Below are 18,794 nucleotides of genomic sequence, written 5' to 3'. Positions count from 1 at the left end.
TTTTTAAAAAAACACAAATTAAAATTGCATTTTCATAATTTGTTTTCATAGAGCTTTGCAAATCCATATAGACATTCTCAGTTTTAAAAGACTACCGCTATCTTCTTTGCTTGGGATTCCAGTAGAAAGCCTTGACACTAGTTTTTTTTGTTCCTTTAAAAGTATTATTTTCATTCTTTCATTTCTGTATTTCCAAAAAAGGAAAAACATTCAAGATGACTCATGAAAGTAAAAATCAGACAGCTTTGGGGTAGGCTTGAGACTAAGTCATGATTAGAATTGCTGTTGGCATCAGTCTGTCTCAGGAGATGAAGAGTGTGCCTTCAGGGGTGAAGTCAAGCCATTGGGGAGTTACAGCACCTGCTGTGGCTGTAGAGACTGAAAAAGCTTGGACAGATGAAGGAGTATGGTTGTGCTGATGCAAATGTACCATGGCATTTCTTCTTTCTGAGCTTCTCTAGGTGGTCATTCCTCTACAGTGGTGCCCCGCAAGACGAATGCCTCGCAAGACGAAAAACTCGCTAGACGAAAGGGTTTTGCGGTTTTTGAGCTGCTTCACAAGACGAATTTCCCTATGGGCTTGCTTTGCAAGATGAAAACATCTTGCAAGTTTGTTTCCTTTTTCTTAACACCGTTAATACAGTTGCGACTTGACTTCGAGGAGCAACTCATAGAATGCGGTGTGGTAGCCTTTTTTGAGGTTTTTGGTAATTTTTGAAGCTTTTCCAAAACTTCCGACACCGTGCTTCGCAAGACGAAAAATTCGCCAGACGAAAAAACTCGCGGAACGAATTAATTTCGTCTTGCGAGGCACCACTGTACTGGTCATTGCTGAAGATACACAACCTGGCTGAGTAAACCCAGTAAATTTCAGTGGATTAAGTAAGCATGACTAAAGCTGCACCTAACCTTTAAAATTTACCAGTAATGGCATCAAAACAATAAAACCCTCAGTTAGACTGTTTTTAAGCAATCCAATCACCATATTTAGTGTCCCTGTTCCTTAGATACATTTAAATACTTTATTTCTATGAAAGAAGGTCATTATGTCATTGTGAACTTTTTTTAAAAAATATATTTATTGAGATTTTCAAAATATTACAAAATTTAAAAAGAAAAAAGAAAAATACAAAATAAAAATAGTTAAAAACAATTCGCTCTTTCAATGACTTATCTTTCATTTGCTTATTTCCCGGACCTCCTCACGCCTCCCTTTTCTGTATTCCAGTTCAGTTAGTTAGTTCAGCAAATCCCTCCCCTCTTTGTTTATCCTGGTCTTCAATCTTAAAATATTGTAACATTGAATTTTTACCTATTAATAATCCATTTTCTCATATTCCCTTATAACATTACAGCTATAAACCACTTAGTTTCTATCCAACATCATTCTAACATTCATTAATTTTACAATATTTCTGTAAATAGTCTTTAAACTTTTTCCAATCTTCTTCCACCAACTCTTCTCCCTGGTCTCGGATTCTGCCAGTCATTTCTGCCAGTTCCTATGTCATTGTGAACTTTGAAGCCGAGTGTGTATACGTAAGCTGAGCTGTGAAAATATGTAGACATACGCGGGTAGCGCTGTGGGTTAAACCACAGAGCCTAGGACTTGCTGATCAGAAGGTCAGTGGTTTGAATCCCCACGACGGGGTGAGCTCCCATTCAGAGTGCAAGTAGATAAATAGGTACTGCTCCGGTGGGAAGGTAAACGGCGTTTCCGTGCGCTGCTCTGGTTCACCAGAAGCGGCTTAGTCATGCTGGCCACATGACCCAGAAGCTGTACACCGGCTCCCTCAGCCAATAAAGCGAGATGAGCACTGCCAACCCCAGAGTTGGTCACGACTGGACCTAATGGTCAGGGGTCCCTTTACCTTTACCTTACAGACCAGAAACACGCAATCCACTGAACTGGGTCATTTTGGGGACAGGAACAGAGAGGGCAAGGTAATCTGGCTACATCTCCCTCTTTTGTCTTGACAAGAACTTAGGCAAAAGGCATTTTGCTACTTGAGGGGATGGAGCCTCCAATTTAATCTGTAGGAAAGAATAGGTTGCAATGCCTTTTCCCACCTGTTGGGTCTAAAACAGCCATCCCACCTTGATGCCTTTCAGATGCAATTGTGCTACAGCTTCCATCGTCCCTGACTATTGACCATGCTGGCTGAAGCTAAAGGGAGCAAGTCCACAATATCTGGAGGGCACCATAAAGCTATTTTAAATAGTTGGGTGCAAATCCCTTTAGAATTATACCTAGTCTGTGATTAGATAGCACAGCAGGTGACTAGGAGCATTGGTAAGTTTGCTCCAGCATTTTTTTTTACTGCTTGACAGATCAGATGTTTGTGAGCAGGCTGTCTGGTTTTAATGGATTACTATTTATCATTCTCTGATAATAAAAAAAATCCCACTCTTACCCTGTCTGTAAGCAGGGTTGTTTCTTTCCATTGTTTGATAAGAACCAGCTCTTTAAGCTCAGCAAATGAGAGACCCAGGAGTGGGGTAGATGGCAGCGTTACTGCTTTCTCCCCTTTTTAATGCTTTCTTTCTCAGCAGAAAGCTACATCTGAACATTAATGGCCACAATCAGTTTGGGTTCATTTCACTTGGCAGGTGGGCCATTAATTGAAATATGAAATAGGAATTCTGAAGATCTATTTTTAATCTGCCCCTCAGGCAGACTTTGATGTGTTTCCAAGTATTCTGGCTAGACTGCTATAATGGACTCGCATCACAGCCATTTTCCTCTGTTCAAAGGCACACACAAACAAACACAAAAACCACGCACACACATAAACAGACACAAAAACAAAACAGGCACACAACTTGTCAGCAATTCAGCATTCTCTACACAAGGTAATTCTGTGGTTTGTTTTTAATTTGCCTTAAATGACAGCAGAAAATGTATAACTATAGATAGGCTTAGTTTATTAGCCCATGCAACATCTCTGAAAAAAGGGTGTTGTCAAAAGAAGGAAACATTTGGAGGGATAAAGGGAAGGAACAAATGAAATCCTTGAGACAAAGTGGGATGCCAGTGATAGCTCCATAGAAAAATATTGAGGGAATGGGAGGCAAATGGGAAAGGAAAGGTAGAGCTCATCCTCTCAGAATCTCTTGTTTTAAAGCTTCTCAAATATTATCTTAATACGTCACAATAATATTCATAGCCTAAAAATATTTCCTTAGAAGTAACACTGATATCAGTAAGATTTCTATTCAGGTGAGTTTGTTATAGGATTATATCCTTGCAGCATGATCCTGTGTGGGTCTACGCAGAAGCAAGCTGCACCAAGTTGAGTGGACTTAGAATCATAGAATCATAGAATCATAGAGTTGGAAGAGACCACAAGGGCCATCGAGTCCAACCCCCTGCCAAGCAGGAAACACCATCAGAGCACTCCTGACATATGGTTGTCAAGCCTCTGCTTAAAGACCTCCAAAGTAGGAGACTCCACCACACTCCTGGGCAGCAAATTCCACTGTCGAACAGCTTATTCCTAAGTGTGTACAGACTTATTCCTAAGTGTGTACAGAATTGTATCTTTCACTTAAATCCTAATTCAAGTTTCTAGGTTTTTCTGAGTAGTTTTATAAAATTTATGTATGTTCTCAATGTACTGCTAAAGATTGATCCACTAACTCAGAAAACCTGACCCTGAGTGGAGTAGTTTGGAACCCAATTCCCCCCAATTTTCTGGTTTATCTCTGTATTGGTTTAACCCAAATTTACAGTGGGGGAGAAGCAAAACTGGTGTTGTTTGAGAGTGATGTCATGTGGACCATGCAAGTTAAATAGGAAGCCAAACAGATACAATCACACAATAAACTCCAGTCTGGACAAGCCTTCAAATAATTCAGCCTGCAGGTTAGGACAGACTTTTACAGCTTGCATACCACATACCACCGCAATCCAAGTGTGGTGGCCCATCAAACTTTAATAAAACTAATGTTTTTGCTTCCCTTCTGACAGTTTTAAAAACAAGGTGTTACCCAGAAACTGGTAGATCACAGGAGATAGTTGGTAGGCTGCTTTCAACTTAGTGGATCTGGATTGTTTATTATTTATTTTAAAAATGTATACCCTGCTTTTCCCCTCCAACAAAGGAGTTGGTTAAAGTGGCTTACAAACAGAAATAATCTAACCATTAAAGCACTAAATACAGCAGCAAAACACAAATAGTAGCACCTACGTTCAATTCTTCATGGAATTGCTGGCAATATGCAAATAAAGAGGAAGATGAGCTAATCTCTTGGGGATGTGATATGAGGTGCCACCACTGAGAGGACCCTCTTGCCCATTGTCATCAAACCTTGCCTCAGAAGGTGTATACAAGAGGGGTGCAGCAGATAGATATAAATATAGATATAGATATAGATATAGATATAGATATAGATATAGATATAGATATAGATATAGATAGTTAAGTTTTATAATTAGGAACAGTAAAGAATAATACCAACAATAATTTAAAATAAATGATATTAGTAAATAAGCACAGACAGTACATTCTGTATAGTTAGCAGAAAAAGGAGTCACATCAAACCTGTAAAGAATTAAAAGACACTGCTAACCACAAATACCCTTTATTCATTTTGCAGGGGAAGTGAGCTGTTCAGTCAACAGACAGAAGTTTGTGGAGCTCCGTGAGTTTCTCCTTATTCTATTAACCACAACATTATAAAGGCTGTGGGAGGCAATCATTATCATATTCCTAAGCAATAAAGTTGTCCTAGACTGACAGAAATTTGTCTTTGCTCTTTCGACTTCCAGAAGATCTCAATTTATACGTTACTTTTTGTAGTAGGGCTGCTTCCCATACCTTTATATACCAGTAAAAAATAGCTGTCCCAACAGCTGATGTTTAATGAAAAGATGGGCTCTCTTAACTTCAGGTAACTCGGTCCCAAGTTGCTTAGGGTATTCCATTCAATGGCGAGGCTTCTCTGAAACTTAACTTTGATGCTAGAAGCTCTCGAGATAAATCTTGACAGTTGAAGGGCTTGGCCTCAAGGCAGGCCAGTTTTCAAATGGAAATACTAAATTTAGCAATCCATAAGCACTTGGCATTAAAGAAGACAAAGAGCCAACAGTGATTGGTTCATTTAGATTGCCAGTCTTGTCTGGCAGAATTTATTTTGCACACATCAGCCATAATGCACTTTGTCATTGATTTGAGAAATGAATTGCCCTGCATGAAGCTATCCAGTTTTTCTGAAGTTCTTTTTCTTTGTTAAGGCTGCAAGAGAGCTATACTATATAAGATATATTTGCTAGTGACAATTTCATTCTGGTACAATGAAGCAGGTCCCTCCTAACAACTTGCACATCTTTGCCAAGACCCATTGAGTTCACCAATCACTTGTATGGATGAACTTTAAGAAAAATGGCCAAGAGTTTTCCCCTATTTCTCTAGCTTTAATTTTGCAGCAGTAGCATTATGGCATCAGCTGTCCAGACATAATAGATTTGGTGGGAACCTTGCTAGAGAAAGCAAAGGCTGTTGACCTTTGAAAATATTTGTTGATTTTGGAAATAGCAAGATGCTCATGCTGGTCACTTTTAAAGGAGTATCTGAGCACTTATGTGTTAAAGACCAACCTTTAAAGCAGATGTGGGAGAACCTTTGACCTTCCAGTTGTTGCAGAAACTACAACTCCATCAGCCCTGGCAAGCATGGCCCATGGCCAGAGATGATGAGATTTATAGTTCAGCAACATCCAAAATGCCAAAGGATTTCCACACCTGCTTTAAAGAGTTTTAAAAAATAATAGAACTCTGTGGCTTTGGTGATGATGGAAAATTGCATCCAGATACAACAACGTCATCATGGATATTGTTAATAAATAATCAATTAACAATCATGCAGCCACCTTTAGTCACAGTGTATAAAGCTCAGTAAGATAAAGCATTGGGATGCGGGTGGCGCTGTGGGTAAAACCTCAGCGCCTAGGACTTGCCGATCGCATGGTCAGTGGTTCGAATCCCCGTGACGGGGTGAGCTCCCGTCTTTTGGCCCCAGCTCCTGCCCACCTAGCAGTTCGAAAGCACCCTTAAGTGCAAGTAGATAAATAGGTACTGCTTTATAGCAGGAAGGTAAACGGCGTTTCCGTGTTGTTCTGCGCTGGTGCTGGCTCGCCAGAGCAGCTTCGTCACACTGGCCACGTGACCTGGAAGTGTCTCCGGACAGCGCTGGCTCCCGGCCTCTTAAGTGAGATGAGTGCATAACCCTAGAGTCGGACACGACTGGCCCGTATGGGTAGGGGTACCTTTACCTTTTTAAGATAAAGCAGTTGCAGACTTTATGTTGGATGGAAGGTCTTTTATTCTGGAAAGAATCTAACATTATGCAAGTTGACTTTTGCTTGCACAATGGGGCTTCACCTTCCTCTCCCTCCCAAAAAAGGCACCCCCAAAATCTGCTTAAAGGGGTCCCTCAAGCCTCTGGGATTTTAAGGGCATGTGTGTGTAGGTGGGTGCCCCGTGTTTTTTATTAACTGAATTCCATTCTGTACATGCACAGAGTGCCTTGTTCTAAGTACACTTATACAACTCTGTCCTTAGGAAGCTGCAGAAAAGGGATGTCTCTTCCCCAATGCTTCCTGTCAGGAGTTCTGTTAGGGACCATGAGCCCTTGGTCTTTTGTCCTAAGCCCCAGATCTCCTATTCCTTTACCTTTTTTTAATTTTTAAAAAATGCATAGGAGACCATTCCATCCTGTATCACTTCACTAAGCCACAAAGGTTTAAAAATCTTTAGGTCTATGAACATGCTTAAATAAGACCTTAAGACACTTAAGCCATAAACTGAAAAAACACTCATGGTTTCGCCTTTCAGTAAACTCCTTAATTGTGATCATGGAACTTTTGACAGCTAGAATGCTATTGCTCTGCTAGACCCACACTTTGATAGAAAATTTCATAACCCTTCACTACATACCAGTTTCCAGCTCTGTGATTAACCCTTCTTCTGCAGAGGAACATTGGACATCTCCTTGTGTGTAAACAAAAATGTGATCAAAATGTGCACCCTTGCTCCCCAGATTCATGCAAAGGGATTTGAAAATCTTTCGATTTTGGTTCCTCACTGAATTGATTTACCATTAGCTGTAAACCACAGGACAGATCTTGGCTACAGCCCATGGCTATGCTGGAGAGAGCTAAACCACAAAACCAGGTATGAATGACAGGCTAAACCAAACTATGGCTTAGATTAGCTCAACAGCAGAACAACTAGGGAGGGGGGAAGTGGCTGCAACTTCCTCTCCTGGAGCCTACATGTTGATGCTAAGCAATGGATTTGGCTTAGCGTGATGTGCAAACCAGGCCACAACTCTGAAAAGAATTCTTAATCTGATGTCCCAGTCCTTGATATGTTTCATAACCACCACAGAAGAACAGCTAAAACAGAACACTGCTCTGGAATAAGCCTCTGCAGCATAGACAGAAGCACATGTGCTACTTCATTGTTGTGCTAGCAAGTCGTTTGGGAATTAACCACAAATTGAGAATAGCTGGGCTGCTAGAATATTCATAAGAACATTGAACAGCTTTTATGCAAGATGGGCCATATGGTAGGCTTCTGCACCTTCTACAGATATAAACACACACTTCCAACCTCATAAGCAAGCACGTGTTGTCGGTCGCTTTCCAGCAAAAGAACCTCAGAGAACTGCACTAATCTGTCCCTGCACTGTGTCATTTGGTAGCCTGTAGGTGGGAGTCAGCTAAGGGTAGACCCACTCAGGGCAGACCCACTGAATGTAATGAGTATGATTAAGGTCCATTCATTTCATTGTGTCTACTCTGAATGGAACTTAGTTGACTACCATCCTTGCCATTGTGCTATCTTCTAGATGTCGGAGGAGTCTAATACCCATTAGAGTATGTTGGAGATGGTAGCTGTCATCCTGCAACATCTGGGAGACACAATGGTAATGACCCTTGAAAACCCCACACACTTCCAAGTAGTGTTTATTTTAGCCCTAAGTTGTCCACAGAGCTCAGAACTGGGAAGCAAAGATTTCACCTTCCCTCATAGGGAGGCTTTTTGTTTTTGTTTATTTTGGCAAGGGTGAGGTGCTGGCCAAGTGCTTGCAAAGCCTTACATAACACAATAGTATGTGAGCTAATGCCATACAGGTGAACTTTGCCACTTCAGGCATGTTTCCAGCGCACTGATTGTCACAGAGAGCCTTGAGCATCTGATGAGTGCAAGAAGCACATGCCCAATGGAACACACCAGCATGAAAATTTATTTTATTTTATCCACTGTATGCATATTATAACATTTATTTATTGCAGCCATTTACCACTTTTTTTCTCCAAGTTCAAGGTGGTGTACATGGTTCTCTCCCTCCTCAATTTATCCGCACAACAACCCTGTGTGGTAGGTTAGGCTGAGAGGCAGTGACTAGCCCGAGGTCACCCATGAACTTCATGGCTCAGCAGGGATTTGAACCCTGGTCTCCCAAGTCCTAGTCCAATCACTATGCCACACTGCAGGGAGACTGCTTATAAGCAATAATGATATAATTCAATGGTATGAAGTGAGTCAGGGTAAGCAGAGAGGACAGGCTGATCCCATATTTGCAGTTTAGTCTAACGTTGCTATCCTTTGTTCACTGGAGCATCCAGACTACTCCATTGCCAATGAATTGCATTCCACAGCTTCTCCTCCCATGATTCAACCAATAGATCTGCCATTATTTATTTCAAAGAACCTCAAGAGCTTTTTATTTGTGCTGGCATTTGGTAGTTGTGTTGATCCAAAATGCAGGGCATTAGCAGCTATGTCTAACTTCTCTCTATGCCTGCAAAGAAGATATATTTTGCTTGCTTCTTAGTGCCCCGAGCCATTGACATCTAGAAACTTAAAAATAAATACATACATACATTATACATTTTCTTGTCTGTTCAGATGTGACAAGGAAGTGGCATGTGGGACATCACCAAAATCCTGTGTCTAAAAAATAAAAAAGCACTGAGAAGCCAATAAGAAGCAACTTAATTACACTAGAAGTGATAAAGATTTTTCTAACTTACAACATTGTTTGAAACGTGCATTTAAAACAGGACCTATCTTCTCCTTTAGGGTATTTCAATGATCGCTCCTTTCAGATTTGCCACATTAACTTTTCAGCATCATATAAGCCTGATAGGGTACATCTTTGTTTCCTTATTTCTTTTCAATTAGTCGGTATCATTTATCACCCTGATAAAAACTTGTAACGGCTGTTTCTCTCCTGCTTTTCTTTGTGTTATAAGAGCCCTAGGGCTAATTAAGGCACTGATCCTGAAACAAAGCTCTTTAAACTTTATTGCCAGGAACAGTCAGATTGAATTGGCAGTATAGTGAAGTGTGCATATACCTATTTACAAGGTCAGGTTGCTACCAAAACTTTTTATTCTTTGTTATATAATAATGCATTAATCTGGAGGGGGAAAGTATATCCCCAACAGATAGATACAAAAAACCCTGCTCTTGTTGCCCACCTCCATCCATCCACCTCTCGCTGGGACTACCAGCTGCCATAGCACTGATATCTTATGAATCTGATATCCTTTGGCCTTAAGGTGGAAGGCAAAGAATGGATTGTGATGTGTAGCCACCATCATTTCCATTGTGGACGGGCCGTGGCTTAGTGGTAGAGCATCTGTTTTGTATGCAGAAGGTGCCAGGTTCAATCCCTGGCTTGGGAGAGAATCCTGCCTGAAACCCTATAGAGCCAGTGTAGACAATACTAAGCTAGATAGGCTAATGATCTCACTTGGTATAAGGCAGCTTCCTATGTTGCTGTGATTCACTGCCTTTGCTTCCCCCCGGACATGCAGGGCTCCCTTCTTACTTGGGAAGCAGCAGTGAGGAATGCATGGGGCTGATTCCCAGACGCCCAAGGGAAATGACAGCGGATATTCCCCCACAATGACACTATCTCAGCCAGCACAATCAACTCTCTGTCTTTAATTCTAAGTTAAAGGGCCAGGGGGTCTGAAGGCTGAAGATTAACCCAGAGAGCTGAGCCTACAACCTGTCATAGCCTCTCTCTCATGCACGAGCTGCCTCAGTACAGTGGTACCTTGGGTTACAAACACCTCGGGTTACAAACTCTTCGGGTTACAGACTCTACTAACCTGGAAGTAGTACCTCGGGTTAAGAACTTTACCTCAGGATAAGAACAGAAATCATGTGCTGGCTGAGCGGCGGCAGCGGGAGGCCCCATTAGCTAAAGTGGTACCTCAGGTTAAGAATGGTTTCAGGTTAAGAATGGACCTCCGTAATGAATTAAGTTTGTAAGCAGAGGTGCCACTATATTGTGTAGTTTCTTCTCAGGCTTTCATCTAGGAGCAATGGGGAAACCCCCAAGGGAGTGGAATGACCAGTGTCATGGGAGGGAAGGCACAGGAAAGTACTGCTCTGGGATGCTTTTCAGAGGAGATGATGGTGTCAGCTGCTGAAGCATTGGGGTGATGATTGATCAACCCTCCTTGATCTGGCAGATGAGGGAGGTGAAAATGAAGCAGAGAGAAGGAGTGGGGAACCTTTGGTCCTCTAGATGTTGCTAAACTACAACTCCTATCCATCCCAGCAAGCCTGGGCAATGGCCCAGGATAATGGGTGTTGTAGTTTAGCAAAATCTGGAGGCCAAAGCTGCTACACCCTGAGCACAGAGGAAACTGGAGAATGAGTAAGAAAAGCAAGCAGAGGCTGCATATGTCTTTTCTTTTAAGGCGTTCCTACTTTACACTGTTTAAATGATAAGACTTGCATTTGTTTTGTTTGCATTTGGTTGTTTGCATTTCTAATTAAAAAACTGAACTTGCATTTCATCTGGCTGAATATTTTTTGATAAATCTCAGTATGTTTTGCAAGTTGAACCTATGCAGTCAATTCAAAGGTGAATTTATTTTGCTTGCTTGCTTCCAGGAAACTATATGCATAAGATTGCAGTCATGATGATCTTAATAAGTTGGGCATTATGCCACATGCTGCTGCTGTTGATGATATAATAATGGATAAACACAAACGTCTGCATTTTTGGATTCTCTTTGGGGATATGACTGTGGGACCTGTCACGATGAGTCCTGCACTTCAACATTTACTGTTACACCACTGGGAGTGACAAATTGCAGGCTGAGCTAAAGCTAGTTGGAGAAAAGCTTTGTGCATTTAAGTGAGTCCCAGTGCGGCTGCTGGTGTAGTTGCAGTGTCAGGCAAAAAAGTCATTAGATTTGCAACCCTATGCCTACTTACCAGGGGGAAAGTGATCCACATTGAACTAAACCAGGCTTACTTCTGATGCTTGCAATGTATAGACTTGCAATGCTGGAGAGCATAGTGATGCAGTTGCTTTAAGAAAACACATGTGGAAATTCAATAACCATTTTAATTGTGCATATATGCATGCAAGATTAATTTTAGGGTGCAGGATGGATGGCTTCTTTGAATTCCATATAGTTGCTTGCATTTTATTGGAAAGGTATTTAAAAATTGGAATGTAATAAACTTGAAACAAATTCTACCAAAGTGCATGTACTTTAGATAACTCATTATTTTTATTGAGGCAGAATTCCAAACATTTGACAGTTGGCTCGTGAAACAGGGCAGTTTTGCATTCAGTGTTGGGGGCTCATTTTCTCCCTGGTGGTGCTCTCTGCCATGCACAGAAGTGCCTAAGGGAAAGAAAATATCCAGTTCTATTTTTAGCCGCACACCTTGGAATACCTTGCCAACAAAAAGCAGCCCAGTAGCATTTTCAAATCGTAGCCTCAGTTAAGCTAGAAAATAACAGGCCTCTTTCATTTTGCTGCCTGGCTTTTCTTCTGAATTAGAGCCAAAGAGGTTTAACACAGCAATCCTTAGCATGATTACTCAGAATTAAGTCCCTCCGAGTTGTATGGCTGCTGATCCAACTGTCCATCCAGCTTTATTAAAATGTTACTTATTAAAGGCTATTAATTACACATTATTTATATGATTCATTTTGCAGGTCTGGGAATCACTCCCACATCTGCCTACAGATTGTATCTGTGTATAACTCTCTCACACCCTTGTGAATTCACTTTTGAGAAAGGCTCATGGCAAGTTCTTAAATCCACATCTGCTGTTTGATAGCTGCAAGATCAAGTAGCAAATATGCAGTGTAACATGGCTGGCATAGTCCCATGGTACTATACTGGAAACCGAGAAGAAAAACGTACTAGAAGAAAGGGAAATCCTCTAGTGGCAGAGGCACATTTTTTGCACATCAGTCTTCTGAACTCTGCTACTCTGAGCTGATGATTTTCTTATTTTCCAGCCTCACCTATCAATGATCAACAGGGACACCACCATGTTCCTCCTGTAGCTAATTCTGAAACTCTGTAGTAATTACTCTGGGAGGATGCACCTTCTGCTTCCCATCATGGCAAGGAGATAGAGCAACATGGCCCCTAGCTATAGGCTATGGAAGGAACAACTGCTGTAATGCTTGCTTGCTTCTACTCTCTCTACTCGTTTTTAACATAGCTGCAACACTTCCAAAATGGTGGGTGCTTTGTGATGACAATACAAATAAATGCATCAGGAGGTTTGTCCACAACTGCGAGAAAGCTTGCTGGGGACAGAGTTTGAACTTTTTCTTTTCACAGTGAGTTAAACCATCTCCCAGTTGGGGAACAGGGCCTCTCCACCACTTGAGAAATGACAGACAGTGCCTTTTCCATTTAGGTTGTTGTTGTTGTTTTGTTGTTTAGTCGTGTCCGACTCTTCATGACCCCATGGACCAGAGCACTCCTGTCTTCCACTGCCTCCCGCAGTTTGATCAAACTCATGCTAGTAGCTTCAAGAACACCATCCAACCATCTCATTCTCTGTCGTCCCCTTCTCCTTGTGCCCTCCATCTTTCCCAGCATCAGGGTCTTTTCCAGGGAGTCTTCTCTTCTCATGAGGTGGCCATAGTACTGGAGCGTCAGCTTCAGGATCTGTCTTTCCAGTGAGCACTCAGGGCTGATTTCCTTAAGAATGGAGAGGTTTGATCTTCTTGCAGTCCATGGGACTCTCAAGAGTCTCCTCCAGCACCATAATTCAAAAGCAATTTAGGTAGACTGCAGTAATCCATATGTTCTCTTGAGACACGGTGCAATCTAGATCTCCATTGACTTCGCGTCACTCGGGGACGCAGCACTGCCCGGTTGCGCTCTATTTAATCACCTAAATGTACAGTATAAAGAGAATAATGCCTAAAAGCACGTGACCCTGGATTATCCGCAGGTCACCCCGACGCCCCCGACGTCTCGCCCCACTGACCCACTAAATGCCGCCGCCGCCCTCGTCTGCCAGGCTGAGGACCTGGCAATCCCTTCGGTGTGTGTGCGTGTACCTGCCTCGCTCTCGTCAGACGAGCTCCATTTGCCCACCTCCCTCCCACAGCAACAGCAGCCGTCTCTGGAAGGCTTCGGGCATTGCGAACGTTGACCCGACTGAAAGTTGAGGAGAGGGTCAGCGCTCCTCCTCCTCCTCAGCGCACGTCTGAACGCGGCGACTCGCGTTATCGAAGGCGACACGGTGCAGCGTGAGGGGGCCGTTGAGTGGAGAGGGAAACGAAAGCAGGCAGGACACCGGCGAGAGAGAGCAGGGGCTGGCTAAGCTGCGGGCCAGGGAATCGGACAGAATCCTCTCGGGGGGGGGCAGAAAGGTGCCTGCAGCCTGGGCTGGAATGCCTCCCCCCTCGCCATTTGGCCGCCGCCGCCAGCAGCGCCTGTGGTGTTGAGCCTCGCCGAGCTGGGCTCATGCGCATTGCCGGCGAGGCTCGCGCGCTGCCCTCTCCGGCGCCACTTCTGCTCCTCCTCTCGCTGCTGCTGCTGTTTCTCTCTCTCTCCTCCTCCTCGCCTGTGTGAGGGACTCCCTGAACTAGAAGCTGCCTCTTTCTCCCTCAGCCCTGCGCCTCCCTTGCCACCGGGAAGCCCTTTTTGTGTTTGTTCTTTGCGACGTATTGCTCCCCCCCTCCCTCCCTCCACTGCGCTTTCCCACGCGCACCACCTCCCCGCCCGCGCTCCCCGTTCTTCTCTTCTCTTCTTAGCCAAGCTGAGGCGAGGGGAAGCGGGGCGCTGTGGGCTCGACGCTGCTGCCAGGACCGGCTCGTTTGGACTCGGCGCCTCAGCCGGCTGCTGCCTTTCGGAGCGTGGGGTCCTGCAGTGCGCGGAGCCGCCGGCAGGGGCGCGGCACCTGGAAGGATCAGAAAAAGCTCCCCAGCTCCAAAGAGGAAAGACTCTGCTGCCACTGCCCGGGGGATCTGCCTCTCTGGTAAGTGGAGAAAAAAAGGGTCGCAGCCCTGACTGTGTGATGCGGGAGAAACTGCAACGCTGAACTCTTCCCGGAAAGCCGAAAGTGTAGGGGAAGGAGGTGGTGGGGGTGCCTAGCTGCGGATAGCCAGCAGTGTGGACAGTGCACTCTGCAGATGCTCAGAGGCCCTGCTTTCATGCCCTGACGCTGGTTTGGCAGAAGTGACTCTGTCGGTGAATATAGGGACCCAGGATGGGATCTCTGCTGAAATTAAAGCCCTAAAACAGGTGGAAGGGGAGATAATGTCAACTTTCAAGGGTGGGCTGAGCTCCTAAATGGAGGGTGGAAAGGATAAAGAGCAGTACTCTGAGAGGCAGGAGGAGAGCACAAATAGCCTGGGAATAACAGGCTGATAAAAGATCCATAATCTACTTCATTCCTTAGGGATCTCACGGATTTGCCACTTCTGCTGTGTGATAATGTTTCTAAACCAGTGATTGGGGGACTGCAGCTTTTAGGCTGTGATTCAAAGAGCAGGTGCAGCCTTATCCTAGTTATACTTTTTGAGAAGCATCTCCCACGATATTAAGTGGCATTTGCGGTCCCAAGTCAGCCTGCCTAGGACTGCAGCAGCATTACTTGGATTGAAGAAAGTTCCATGGAAATAACTGCGACAGCTTGCAAGTTAGAAGTGTTTTAGGATTGTGGTGCTGGGTAATCGACATCAGCTTGCATTTGTGGCAGCAGCAGGCTGTGTGTGACGATGTGTAGTGGTTTTATGTTCCATCTCAGCTCGCTGGGTGGTCTAGGGCAAATCTCAGTTTAAATTAAAGTGAAGGAAGGGATAAATGAGATAAGAATTGTAAACATACTTGTGGCTGAGAGGCACTTTGGAATGTGGAATAATAATATTGCAGTGAGAGGGGCAGCTGTAGTCAAGGGGAGAGAAACAGGCTGCAAAGCTATTTTCATTTACCAGGAATTCAACTCAGGGAGGCTTACTTTTGAGTAGGCATGTACAGGATTCCACTGGATGAGAGGCATGCATGGCGCAATATCTACAGAAGCTAGCTGACCAAACTCAGATCACTTGGTCTCATAGTCTCTGTTTTTGTTTAGGTGCCAAAAATTAGCATCAAAATTCTAAAATCAGATTGCATCCTTTAAGCTTTCCAAGTTTGCATTCTTACTTGGAAGTAGCAACATGAGAAGTCTAGCAGTAGTGGTTATGCATTGGGGTGTCAGCTGTTTGATAGCAGTTTTTGTCTGTGATCTCATGCAATGCAATCAGCTTCAATGGAACTATCTCTGAGTAGTTTGTCGGTTGCGATACAAGCAGCTGGGGTCTGTAGTGACATTTAAACTGGGAAGTTCGGATGGGGCGGAGACTTCATTAGTAAGGACGAAAATCCATACTGAAGCGAGAAAAGGAGCATGTGATGAGAATAAGTGGGTATACATAGCCAGTCTGTGCAATTTACTCTAGCACTGTGGGATTATTCACTTCCAGATTATCTGATCATAGATCATGTGGCACCTAATGGATTGCTGCCAAGTCTGAATAACCAGTTGCAGTTTCTGCTCTCCTTGTTCGGGTGTTTTCTGTACCAGTCTCTTCCATTTCACATTTTTGTTAACTAATCCCAAGTGTGCTCAGGATTTTGGGGTGGTGGAGAAATTTGATTCAGTTTGCATTCAAAGGCAAATTTGCCCAATTTCTAAAACAATATGCAAACTGAAACACAACAATCCTTCCAAATTTGTGTCATTTGTGTTGTGGGCTGGCCGAGTTCGAATGATGTGGAATGGGGGTGCAGAGTTTGCTGAGGACCCAGGGGAAGGCTCCAGCAGGGACCAGAGATCTGCTGGAATTGGAGCAACTTTATAGTGAGGATTTTTTTTGGGGGGGGGAGAGTCCCTTCAACTTGGTCTCTCACCTTACCTGACTCCATGATGAGAGCCATGAACCCCACCTCCTTCTCCATCCCCATCTTCCTCTTCACAGCCATCAGCGTTTTGGTGCCTGTTGTGCCACCTGCCTTGGTGCTGTCAGATGCTCACCCATTTCTCAGGGGGCAGAGACACCAAGAGGTACAGAGAAGGAGAGAACAGATGGTTCCACCTACTAGGCATAGTGAGAAAGTGTAGTAAGACTTGCTGCACTAAGTTGAACCTGCCCCATTTCTCTATATGGGATAGCAAGGGTGTGTTTCAGTGCTGGATCAACATCTAAAACTCTGGGAGTTAGATATTTGTTGCTGAAATCAATTATGTGTGTTGCCTGAAGTGCCGTAAGCTAGTGATTTGCATATGTACTGCAGCAGTCTGAACATTACACAGAATCCTCCTTTGAGCCTTCATTCTTCAGCAAGGACAATTTGTACTTCTTTAAATTTTGCAATGCATCTCTCCAGCCATATACACAAAAACGTGTATGCTACAGTGTGCAAATAAATGCACAGCATTGTGAGTTTGAGGGGTGGGGATAGGCTGTATGTCTGTCCAGTTTCTGGACCCAGCAGGGATTCAAATTGCCAAGTAAGTTTATTGGTAATGGCCCAAGTATGGGCCATTAAGGTAACAAAGGAAGTGGCTCTGTGCCAAAGGACAAATGGGGGGACTCTAATCCCTCAAACGTCTGTTAGTTCGAATGAAAGAGTTGAGTTGTGTGTGTGAACTAGAAGCTGCAGGCTGGGCAGCTGACAGAGCCATGCCTAATTTCTGCTTGAATCCAAGGTTGTGGCTATGGGAGAAGAAAGACCACAGTCTCTGCTGTCCCTCATTCTGAGGAAACCAAACCCTAGATAAGCCCCTGGAATCTCTCACCACTTGGAGATTGGGGCAGCATGCAACAATATATTAATGATTTATTTTTAAAAATGCATTATATTATGGGGAAATGCATATATAAAGATGCATAGTAAAAAAAACTTCTTGCAAAAATGCTGAGAAATTTTCATTAAAAGTTTTTTTTTTAAAAAAATTTGAAGCTAATGAGGAAATCTGGAGAACTGGACTTAAGACTGGAAAAATGAGAATCTGAGAGAAACAGAAATTGACCTGCTTTGTCCCTCCCTAACTAGGATTTCCATTTCCTACTCAATCCAAATTAGTGTGCACACTTGGAACTTAACACAGATTAAAGCATCACATCATGGCTTGCACTTCTTTCTTTTCCCCCTCTTTCTATTTATTTATTATTAATGTTGCAATACATATATAAAATCTTTACATAATGATACATATACATTATATTTATAAATTCACATTTTCCCATTTCATTATGTACCAACATTTATCCATTTATTATTTCTTGCCCTGCGTCTTCCCTCCACCTGTGCGTGACTTCACTTCTAACTGTGGTTGTATGTGTTGTATGCACTGAGCCAGTGAGTTGACGGAAAGATACATTTGCCATGTATTGACCATCATCTGTTTGTATCTAACCAGCACATACAGTTGCTGCTAGGAAGCATTTCCACTTTCCCTCTCAGCTGCAATCCCTCACATGCTTTTTTCCAAGGTTAAGTTCCATGAGGCACAGGGGATTGCCACTGGAAGAATGTTGCTCCTCTCTGTGTGCACACGAGTAGAGCCACTTCCGCTTCTGATGTGGAGACATATGTGTGCATGTGGAGGCTTCCATGGTAAATAATCCCACTGTTATTTGAGGGGCAAACCCTTAGCAACTCATGCAACGGAAAAGCTTTTCAGCTGCACAGCACTAATAGACCTAATTATCTATACACACAGCCAGTGATTTATAAGTGGTTGAACTGTAATGCTTTGAATAGTAGAGCTCTTTGACCTTTCATTCTGATCTGTCACCCAGGGATCTGGCTTTAAGCACAGTAATATATCATCAGTGATGCTGAATACTTGAACTGATTAAATATGTAACACTGAGCAACTGAACAACAAAAGCAGGAAAACACTTGTTTCTTGTTATATATATATTTAATTTAAAAAAAAATACATTTTGTAGTTAATGCCATAGTATCATTTTGATCTGCTTGGCCTTTCTCTGTGTTTTTTTTTTTAATCTTACGGACTATTATTTGCTATTTCCACTTGATAATGGTGAAATTCTTATGAGTACACCTTAATAACCTTGTATCACATTGGGATTCTGCCAATGCAAAGTGTTCTCAGGATAACAGCCCTGGGACCAAGCAAACACAGTGGTGAAGTAGTGGTATAATACTATCACGAAACTGTACCTCTAAGGATGCACAAGGGTTCCTTTCATGTGTACCTCCTGCGGCCTAGTCTTTTGCAGTGACTTGTGTGGTCAAGCAATTCAAAACATCACACTCGAAATAATGGTTTCATAGCATTTCAAGCAACTGTTCTTAGGATCAAGACAGTGTTCCCTTTTACTGTACAGTGGTACCTCTGGTTACGAACTTAATTCGTTCCAGAGGTCCGTTCTCAACTCGAAACCGTTATTAACCTGAGGCGCGCTTTCGCTAATGGGGCCTCCCTCTGTGCCCGCACCTCTGGCACGCGATTTCCGCTTGCATCCCAGGGCAAA

The 18,794-nt window shown here is 43.3% G+C and overlaps 1 protein-coding gene and 1 long non-coding RNA gene across 6 annotated transcripts in view; one reads left to right on the top strand and one right to left on the bottom strand.

Moving 5' to 3' along the window:
* The window catches only part of LOC309538495, a 151,088-nt gene that overhangs the window by 17,714 nt on the left and 114,580 nt on the right, over positions 1 to 18,794 (bottom strand). The gene's annotated exons all lie outside the window — the stretch shown is intronic.
* The window catches only part of PAG1 (phosphoprotein membrane anchor with glycosphingolipid microdomains 1), a 94,302-nt gene continuing 89,675 nt past the window's right edge, over positions 14,168 to 18,794 (top strand). For all 5 annotated transcript variants that reach the window (XM_082233913.1, XM_082233908.1, XM_082233912.1 and 2 more), the window contains exon 1: positions 14,168 to 14,281. The gene's annotated coding sequence lies outside the window, so the exon portion shown is untranslated. The remainder of the gene's footprint in view (positions 14,282 to 18,794) is intronic.

Source organism: Podarcis vaucheri (genome assembly GCF_965113315.1).
Source record: "Podarcis vaucheri genome assembly, chromosome: 8".
NCBI classification, from domain to species: Eukaryota; Metazoa; Chordata; class Lepidosauria; order Squamata; family Lacertidae; genus Podarcis; species Podarcis vaucheri.
The sequence above is the reverse complement of the archived record's forward strand: the minus strand, read 5'-3'. Positions and strand labels throughout refer to the sequence as shown.